At 37.7% G+C, this 10,805-nt stretch overlaps 1 pseudogene; it reads left to right on the forward strand.

Annotated features, from left to right (window-relative positions):
* Window positions 1-10,805, forward strand: part of LOC107756242 (G-protein coupled receptor 98-like) — a 130,433-nt pseudogene that overhangs the window by 96,478 nt on the left and 23,150 nt on the right.

Raw genomic sequence — 10,805 nt, forward strand, 5'->3', positions numbered from 1 at the left:
TTTTAGGTTTTTTTGGGTTTTTTTTTTTTTTTTTTGAGGGTTGGGGGGTTTTGTTTTGTTTGTTCAAATAAGCAGAACATTTTAGGAAATCCCAAATGATTATTATTCTGTTGCTCAGGTGTGAAGCAGTGCAATTCAGGTTGAGCTTAAGACAGTGATGCAACTTTTTGTTGTTCTACTTGTTGAAAAAATATGAATGAATCATGTAAATAGCCATTGCATTACCATGCTTGCCATGTCTAAAAAAAACATGGTAATAACATGATACTTTTTTGTTAGTGCAGTCATAACAATTTAACTCAGACTAGTATAGTACATGGAAACATAGTCGTCAGAGAAGAAGATGCCAAAACATCATCTATCGTGCAGTGGAGCTGAGATTGATTTATTCTTCAAAACAGCAGCTAATACCACACCAAATATATATCTTGTTTGTTGCTTGATGACAAACACATATGCATCCTCCAGACAGGAAACCACCTAGCTGGCTCTCCCTTCTGAGGGGAAGGCAGACGGATCTTTGCTATATTATTACCCTGCAATTTTTCCCTTCACATCACCATGCATGTACAAATTTCCGTCAGCTGGCGATAATACTTGTTTGAGTGTTTTGTACACAGATAATGTATATCATTGGGCTGTTCTAGATTATTTTCACACATGTTTGTTTTACACAGTACATAGGCCCACAGGGCTGGTACTGAGGTTTACCTGTCTGACTGATGTGTGTGGAAATCAGCTCGAGGCCACAGACTGCTTGACTCCTTTACAGTCGGCTCTGGAAAAGGGGGAGGTGCATCTGTGACTAACACAGTATCTATATATAGTAGCACTCAAAGGCACACCGATGGAGTACAGGACTGGAGTGGTTCTGCGTGCAGCATACTACACAAAAACACACTGCAGAGATCAATGCATTTACCTGCTTCACAGGTAAACATATCCTTAAAAAAATGTATAAGACATTTGTGCTCATTGGAAACATGGAGTTAAAAATAACTTTGTAGCCGACATAATCCACTTGCACATATTGAATGTTTAAGGGAATATTTTATATTTTAAAAGATCACTGAAGTACATCCATTATTGTTTTTTTATTTATATATTATTATTATTATACATTCATCATTATTATTATTATTAATAATAAGAAGAATTCTTTCCTTTCACATAACCCTGCATGATCTTGACAAAACAAAATGTAACAAAAGCTATATCTAAGCTCAATATATTCTGCTGCAAGATGGCTGAGTGAATTGTTTTTTACATTTATCAGGTACTCACTCCAGCCATTATGTTTTACAAATCAGCGTCTGACACTTGAGAAAGAGGCAACAAGTTTATCGTCATTCACACTGTAGTGACATGTCGTCAATTCCATTCCCTGCCAACTTGTGTGACAGGACGTCTGCATGGTTATAGAGCGATGTTTGACAGAAGCCGATTAAACGCTTTGCGGCTGCCCAGAGAAATTATGACTCTTGTACCGTACCTTTTTTTTTCTCTCTTGTAAGAGAAAATAAAACCAGTTTTGTTATGCTGAGATCACAAGAAAATGTAGTCGGGATCATGAAAAAAACATAACTAAAGAGTTTGGGATTTTGTAGAAGATGTCTCAAGGTCAGTGATATACATAAAGCAGACACATCGTTCACAGAGCCACTGGTGTTGTTTTATATTGATTTGTCCTTCAATAAATGCTTTTTAACCAAAGCAGCTTACTGCACATGTTGAAGTAGCTCTTACTCTACAGCTCCTGGCTGGGCTGTCATTCCCAATTCAACATGAATGGTTCACCAGTCATCCGCCTGTCAGTCAAGACATAATGTTTTTAATGCATGGTGTGCAGCTATTTTAAGCTCAGTATCTTCCTCTGGGTAAAATATATCTGTAGAGACTCCAAGTCAGCTGTGAATATAGCTTCAAAAATATTGTTTACATTTACATTCCCGGCTGCTTTCTTACCATAGCAACTTTCATGTTTTCAATTATTTAAACTGGTAGCATGATGTAACAAGTGCAAAAACACATATGTCTAATTTATATCATTTTTACAATCGTTTTGTAAGCTCTGCAAAAATATCTATACACCCTTTAAAACATGACACATTTACCTGAATTTAACTGTAAATCTAGATATTAAGATTTTTTACAGATAATTTACATTTGAATATGGATGTATTTTGTCTTGTTCCATAGATGTTGGTAGATAGATGACATATACTTCTTTTGATACAAATGAGGCTATGAGAATTTTGTATTATTATTATCATTATTATTATTTGTTTTACATAAACATATTTTACATCCATCATACAACCATACAAGAACCAAACCAAACAAAGAACCAAACAAACCACAATAGCTAATGTCTGTCCTCTTGGGCATTAGGTCAGATAAGACAGGGACGTTGTGGGACTGTCTGGCATTAATCCAGCATTGTCATTAGAAAGCTGATAATGCTGCTGTGAGTGACTCATCTCTCAGTCTTCATGATGACACCCCTGATACAGCTGCTTCTATGTCTCATCAGGAACCAATTGACCTAGAGAACATTTAGACTTTTTTTCATTCAGTTTTTGACCTGACATAGTGCTGAATAGTATAATCTGCTTTCTTTATGGCATAAAGCATGTTTATGAAGCATTTTTAGATTCAATACAAATTCATGACTTTTGGTGTGTAACTCCAGCCTACAATAAATTATTTTAGAAACTTTTTAAAAAAGAAATTATTCTTTTTCGAACTGGTTATAAGAAGCTTCACTAATTGTATTACGTATAACAAATAATGGATTTAATAATTAAAATATGTAATTATTAACATTATTATTATTTGGCTTTATTTATTTATTTCTAATAGACATTTTTTCTCTGTATAGCTATAAAATGTATCTATAGAATGTATCTTGTTCCATTGACAGATTTTTTCCCCCACTTTAACTCATAAACCTCACTAAATGTATTTTATTTCTCATTTTCTAACATCCATTTTTGCACTGATCATTTATAATAAATGTGGTAATGAGTCAAGTTGTGAATTAAACAGATTAGAAAGGTTTTGTACTGGTGGGTTTTTCATTTTTACCTCATGATGATATGAGCTCATGAACTGTTCTGCACACATGTACTGTTTACACCCATATTGTTTATGGTACAGCGCGGTGCAGTACATCCGTCCTATAAACATAGCGTGTGTCAGATTGTATGGTCTATTTTCTGACACTCCCTGTTATGGGTTTGAGTGATTGCACTGAAAGGGTAAGTAGATCCACATTATCAAGTGCATCTGGTCTTGAGGGCTGTCTCCAGGCCAGACAGGTCCCAGACACAGGGTCCTCTAATCTCCACCATGGCTCTCTATCAGCCATCTTCATTCTCAAGCCTTTGAATGAACCGCTGTCCCCCAACCTGCTTTGGTTATGTCATCGGAGGCCATGCGTTTCACATGACGGAGGTGCTGATGTCTTATTAATCAGGAACCGTTAAGCCGGAGCCAAGTTTCCTGTATTTATACACATTACTGCAGGATAAAAGGTTGCCTAGGGGCCAGTGATAAGCTTGTTGTAGATTGATGTATGAACTGAACGGGTCGTTTGTGATGAAATGAGTTAGCTGCTACTTTTAGCTTCAGAAGTCTTTCTGAATGTCTCTTTTGTTACATAAGGCAGCGGGATCAAATGTGGACCAGAGAATCATCCAGAAAGGTTATTAGAGGAGGGGGATGGTGCCCCTGCCATCAGCAGTTAGTGTTACTGGTGTGATCGTCTGAGTGGGTGTACGTGAGCAGATCATATTAAATGGGAACCCGATCGGATCTCTTCCCTGTTTACTCACCCGGGTGTGCGCCCCTGGGACAACCACAGGAACAAAAACATGGGCTTTGCCTCGGTGTGCATTAATGAAGGTATCACTGTAGAGGCTGTAATGAGTTTCTAGTTTGAATGTGATTTGAGTATTTTTACTGTGACACAGAAGAAGCTTTGTGAAAAACTGAGCCTTTGTTAAGCCGAGCCAATCCTTGTAAATGTTTCCATACATCATTTTTTTTTTTTCAAGCTTTTTCCTTTTCTAACTATTTTCTTTTGGTATTTTATATATGGGGATATGTGTGTCTATAGTAGATAACAGATGTATAGTTTTGAATTGGTTAAAAATAAATAGTTCTCAATTTTGTGAAATGTATACAATGGCGTTGCTGGGTCACATAAAATAATGACATTCATAGAAAAGTTAGGTACAATGTATAGTGTATATATAACAATACATAAAATTATTATTATTTTTCTCCTTATTAAAATAACTTTTTTTTTACTTTCATATTTTAAATTTCAGTTTTTTCCTGTGATAGCAAAGCTGAATTTTCAGCAGCCATTACTCCAGTCTTCGTTGTCACCTGATCCTTCAGAAATCATTCTAATATGGTGATTCGGTGCTCAATAAACAGCATTTGTTTGAAATAGAGATCTTTTGTAGCATTATAAATGTCTTTGCTGTCACATTTGATAAATTTAATGTGTCCTTGCTGAATAAAAGTATCTTACTATCCCCAATTATTTGTTCCGAAAATCTTGTTTTGTGTTAGTCCTGTTCAGCAATGAGTGTAAATATCACACAGACCCAAAAAATGATTTGTATTAACCTCAAAACTAACCTTAAATATTGTAAATCGTAAAAATGTAGCTCACAAAGTAAAATGATGACAGACTATGAATGAATATATTTGGGCGAATATGTTTTTTGTCTTTATACGTGCTTGTTTATTTATGAGATTATACCATGACCCACACATACAGTGCTGAGCTTTTTTGACAGAATTACCACATTTCCACGCCAGCTTACGACTACCCAGAATCACGCTTCCCAGCATGCACCTGATGGACACTGCTCACTACATCCTGCGCCGGCACCTCCCTCTCACACCACTCGCTGTCCTCTTGACTTTTATCCCAACAGTACCTCATTTAATGCCATCCCGTCTGTAATGACTCCACATTTCCCTTCACTCAGCAGCCAGGATTGGTTTTCCACAGGCACAGTTTCCCCTCAATTTGGGTTTCCCAACAAGGATGCTCAGTTTAGTTGAAAAACACTGTGTTGTTTGCATTGAAAGGGTCACAGTATTCACAGACCTGACCGTTACCTAGTGCCCTGCACATGAGAGTTGTCTGCCAGTTTTTCTATGTGTCCACAAATACAGTTCTGAGAGGTCGTAGACAAGGTGAAACTACCCAGTTGTTTTTGTTTGATAAGGTTTTGCACTGTTCCTGAAGTGTACATTGGCCCTTGGACTTGGATTATGTCTTGTCACACCAAAAAGGTCCCAGTTGGAAAAGGTCCCTGTAAATATGAAACTAGATTCTAAGGTCAGCTGTCAGAATATATAATCACATAAAATATTTACTGTCTATCATGTGTTGTGTCCAAATGTCTTGAAATTATCATTTTGGAAAAAAGCAAGATTTAAAGAAAATGTAATGTGATTAGCATTGGTTTTAACTATTTTTATGAAGCTGTCTGCACTGCTTAAACACTCAGTAGGCACACACAGAATGATTTAAACTGTTGCTCTTCACAACTGTCCATTCTGCAGTGTGATGCAACAGTCAGCTCTTCAAATATTTATCAACAATGTTATAAGTATAAATGATTTAGGAACAGTCTTAGACATTTGAGATGCTCTTCTGGGACTCAGTGCTAGAACTGAATGCTGAGAGTCATCTGAATGTGTGTTTTCTGCTGAGTGTGTACCCGGGTGTATGAGGACTCCAGGGCCTCTGCTGATGTATCTGTCACTATGTGTTTTTCAGATTTGTTTCTTGGTGTCTGCATTCCGGGGACGTATGTTCTCAGAGGACAGTTGTGCTGCTCTTGGCCTTTTCTTCCATTACTTCCACCTCAGCCAGTTCAGCTGGATGCTCATACAGGTAAAACTTTACTTTTTCCATCTACTGTGTGGTCATTGTAGCAGGTTTTTTCGCATTGACCACATCAAAATACTTAATCCTGCTTCATTAATGAAATTCAGTTGAGATAGGGTCCTTAATTCATGATTATGTGAAGATAATTCTTAACTTCTGAACGGCATAGAGTTCACTTAAAAATGAAAAATCTGTTAAAATGTTGTTTCATACCTCTTTTGGAACACAAAAGAAGATATTTTGAGAAATGTTGGTAAGTTGCTGGTTGTCATTGACAAAAAAATAAATACTATGGAAGTCAATGGCTACCAGCAACTGTTTGGTTACCCAACATTATTCAAAATACTTTCTTTCCTGGCCAGCAAAGGTTTGGAACAACATGGGGGTGAGTAAATGATGACAAAACTCTTATTTTGGGATGAACCCTTTTACGCAATTGAAGTTGAAATCAGGAAGTTCTCAGAGTAAAGGTTTTACAGCAGGTCAGTTGAAGGTGTGGCATAAACTTTCATTTGAACAATAAGCTTACTTACGAGGAGGGTAAAAAATTTATTTCACAATATTTTTTTCAATCACACACCTTCATTGTCATTGTTTAGTATATAATGTTTGGTATATATTGCCCTCAGACAATAGACTGCCTGAAAAAGGTTTTACCCTCAAGAAAAAAACCCTCAAAACTCTAGAAGTTAATCTGAAACATAGTTTTGTTGGTCTCTCTGATGTGTATTTTTAAGTATAATTAGTGCATAAACTTGTAAGAGCTTTTAAGAATCCAACAAATATCAAAGGCCTTTTTGGTTTTGACTTGTTGCTGAAAATGAGAGAATGTTTGCACATAAATATCACACCATGAACAGGAAGCTTGTATCAATGTGTGTGTGTGTGTGTGTGGTCGGTCCAAGTATTCCCTACATTATGGGGATCAAATATACCCACAAGTATAGTAAACATTTTTGTTTACATTTCTGACATTTTTGACATTGTAGGGACAACATTTCAGTCCCCATGAAGAAAACAGTTATAAATCACACACTTTTTTTAATTGCAAAAATGATTTGTGTGAGGGTCAGGTTTAGGGGTAGGGTTAAGCTTAGTCTTGTTCTTTACATAAATGTTTGATCATCATAACTTTTCTCTGTTGGCTCAGGAATGAGCCTGATTCAGTAGTTCAATCTGTTAAGAAACACATGATTTACATTACGTGCTGCATGACATGTTCCAGCTACGTGTGATTCATTTAGTTTTAGATTTTGCAGGCAGGTGTTCTAGCACGCCTGCAATAGCTGTTCTGAGACCTTTTGAAAATCCATCCTATAAATCTTGCTGGACCTGCACCCTTTTGCCTGCTCCTTTCCTTTGTACGGTAATCCCTTCTAACCACAGAAACCTGTCTCTGAAAGTCAACTCACTCAAAGCTATGAAGGTCGTCTTTTTCGCCGAAAGCAAAAACAGGATTTGGCCCTAACATGCTTAATGAAATGAAAAAAGAACATGGCTTTTAATCCCTCAAAGACCCACACAGAACACAAACATCTGAATTAATGTTGCATTGGATTTCTCCCTTTAGTTTGAAAAGACATAGGACCAAGCACTGACCCTGGAGGAACCTCTCACCTAAATTAAACTTCTTGAAATCAAAGGCTGTTTTGCTCACATAGTGGGATTATCTTGTTCTCCTCAATGACGCTGAAAAACACCAGGGGCTTAGCAGTTTACATAGAGCATGTAATCTCTATTGGCACTTGATGCACTAGTGTTGAAAGATTATGCAAGAGAACATGAAATAAACTAACCAGCTAATTACAAAAATAGGTTTTAGGAGGATGGAGCCATCAGTAGTGGAAGGACCAAATGTAAAGTATGTATGACACAATGTTTATGTAAGTGTGTTGATGTGTGTGCAAAAGTGGGTGTGAGTTTATGAAGACACATGGAATAAATCACACAAAAATTGTCTTTGGTGGAAAAGGTAAATCATGAATCAGACTGGAAAGTATTTGCATCCTGGAGAGATTGATTTGAACATGTGCTTGTCTTTATTTCAAAACAGTCTCAAAACCGCTGACAAATGAGCCTGTAATAAAACTTTGCATAACGTATGTGATGTGATAATGGATGTGAAAAAAAATTTGTTTCGTTTGCACTTTTCTCATTGTTTAATTTCTTTGAGCCATATTTCAGTATAAAATTTCAGCTGTATCTTATTCAATAACCACCCACAGTTTAAATAGAAGATAAATCCAAGTTTGTCAGATTATGATAGTCTGACAATGTAGAACTCAGAACCAACCTGCATGATGCGGAACTGCACAGTACAAATTGCGTTAACCACAGATTTTGTTTGTGCGCTGGTACCTGATTTGAACAATTCCTTGAGAGAATCTGGGGCTAAAGCAATGTGAGTTTTGTCTTTGTTTGCGTAAGACTGGAATACACTACACAGATTTTAAAATCCGAACAGTTTTTAAAACACCTAACGTCATACACTTAACGACTTTGTTAATGGTTTCAGAGAAAAACTTGTTATCATACACTAAACAACTGAAGATCACACACTAACCAGCATTTCAAGCTGTTCCGAACACAGCAAACTCGCACAGAAACACAGCCTCATTGCTAGAAGTCAATACAAAAATATGCGTTCTAAAATTTGCTCAAATTATCAAATATGTTCTACATCTTCCGACTAAATAAAAGAAACTGAACATTTGCCCATAATTCACTACATGATTTGTCAACTCTGACTGTTTGAAATCTGCAGACTGACTTTCGGTAACTGCTGTTGAGTCCTTCAGACTGCAAATGTGAGCAAAAGTCACCAGCCTTCAATGGAAATAGTGCAGATGTTCCACGCCTACCTTAAAAGGGCGCTGAAAAAAAAAAACACTTTATCAATGAAAACTATTGATCTAAGAGTTCTTTCCTATGCATTGGGACTCGTGTTTCAGCCTGTGCTAAAATAGCCATTCAATAGATCCCAGAGACTCCCTATACTGGCACGGTTGAAGCGACGGATCAATGGAAGTTGCATAACAGGGCAATCTCGATGGCGGGGTGCCAACCTCTTCCATAATTACAAAGAGGCTGGAGGGAGATTGCAGAGTGTTTAGACACCCAAAAGCTAACACAACATCCTGCCAGCTTCTATTATCTCTTCATCTCTTATCCAAGTTCCCAGCACAGCAAAACAGAGCTGCTGCAGTTCCTGTCCATTTATGGTGCTAATACTGATGGATGAAGGTGCCACATCAGGACTTGATTTTGATGTTGATTTTAAACTCTCTGTTGAAGTGCCTCGTCACCAAAAGTGAAGTAGGCTAACTGAACGCATAGACCAAGAAAGTATTAGTTCTTGATAGCACTAATAGCTGATGTGCAATTAATTAGATATGAGGTCATATAACCAACAGATGTCCATTTGCTAGTTGGTTCTTGCTGCCTAGTCTTATCAAAACATTAATCAGCTATCCTTTTTATGAATCTGGTTTGTTTATGATGTTTCCATTTATTTATTTAGTAACATTTGTGTTGTCTTTCCCAGGCCATAAACTTCTGGCAGATATTGGTGATTAATGATGAGCACACAGAGAGACGCTACCTTCTCTATTTCCTGCTCAGCTGGGGACTTCCTGCTCTGGTCATCATCATTCTGGTTGTAGTCCTGCTGGGAGGCTTTGGATGGAGCATTCATAGTGTGTATTGCCTGGTGCAAGGAGATCTGTGAGTTTGTGAATATGTGCTGTCTCTCTCTCTCACACACACACACACACACACACACACACATTCTCTAAAGGAAGGTTGGGTCATATTCAGGTAACTCCCGGGAAGAAGGAACAAGACTATGTCCGAGTAAATACTCACTAGAAAAACATGGAACTGTACATAGAACTTCCTTTACTGACAATGTTTTATTTATTTTTTTTATTATTTATTTAAAAAAAAAAAAAACATGCATGCACTTGCAAATGTAAATGCTCACATTTTTGTGCTGTTTTTTGGCTCATAGATACTCATTTCCTGTGTTAATGTATTATAAGCAATTTTCTATCTCATATATACTCTTCTTCTTTGCCCTGTTTACATTGTGTGTGGTCGGGGTTTGTTGTTGATAAGTCGAGAAGAGCTGCTATTTTTAGTCCCTCTGTGTGTATGAGGTCACAAGCTGTGACTGTGCATACGTTCTGTTTCGCCCCAGCCAAGCCTGCAGTGATAACAGAAGACTACAGACACTCCTCTCTGCCCTGTCTCAAAGCAAGTAAACTCCCAGTTGACTCATGAAATCCAAACATCTCTCTCTCCAAGAACAAACAAATTATGTCACCTCACCTCACAAGCCACCACAGGTCTCACCTTTTCCCGTACCATAGGGCTTCAGCGGTCTGGGAGGAGTCAAATGCTTGTAGAAATAGAAAAAAAAAAACACTTTAGTTTAAAGGGTAGATATTAACATGCATTAAACCTCTCTTTATGTGTAAATATTAGGAAAGTAAAGTAAAGTAAAGTAAAGGACGTGATGTGTGGCCAAGTGTGGTGACCCATATTTGGAATTTGTGCTCTGCATTTCACCCATCCAAGTGCGCACACACAGCACTGAGAAGTGAACAAACACACACACACACACACACACACACACTGTGAACAGACACCCGGAGCAGTGGGCAGCCATATTGCTGCGGTGCCCTTGCTCAATGGTCTCACCTCAGTCATGGTATTGAAGGTGGAAGGAGAGCGTCATTTACTCCCCCCACCTACAATCCCTGCCAGACCTGAGACTCGACCCGCAACCTTTGGGTTACAAGTCCGACTCTCTAACCATTAGGCCACGACTGCCCCATCTATTACCATCATTTACAAGTGTTACAAGGTTTCTTAAAGGGCTCAT

Source organism: Sinocyclocheilus rhinocerous, unplaced genomic scaffold, assembly GCF_001515625.1.
Source record: "Sinocyclocheilus rhinocerous isolate Xijiao unplaced genomic scaffold, SAMN03320098_v1.1 scaffold1043, whole genome shotgun sequence".
NCBI lineage: Eukaryota > Metazoa > Chordata > Actinopteri > Cypriniformes > Cyprinidae > Sinocyclocheilus > Sinocyclocheilus rhinocerous.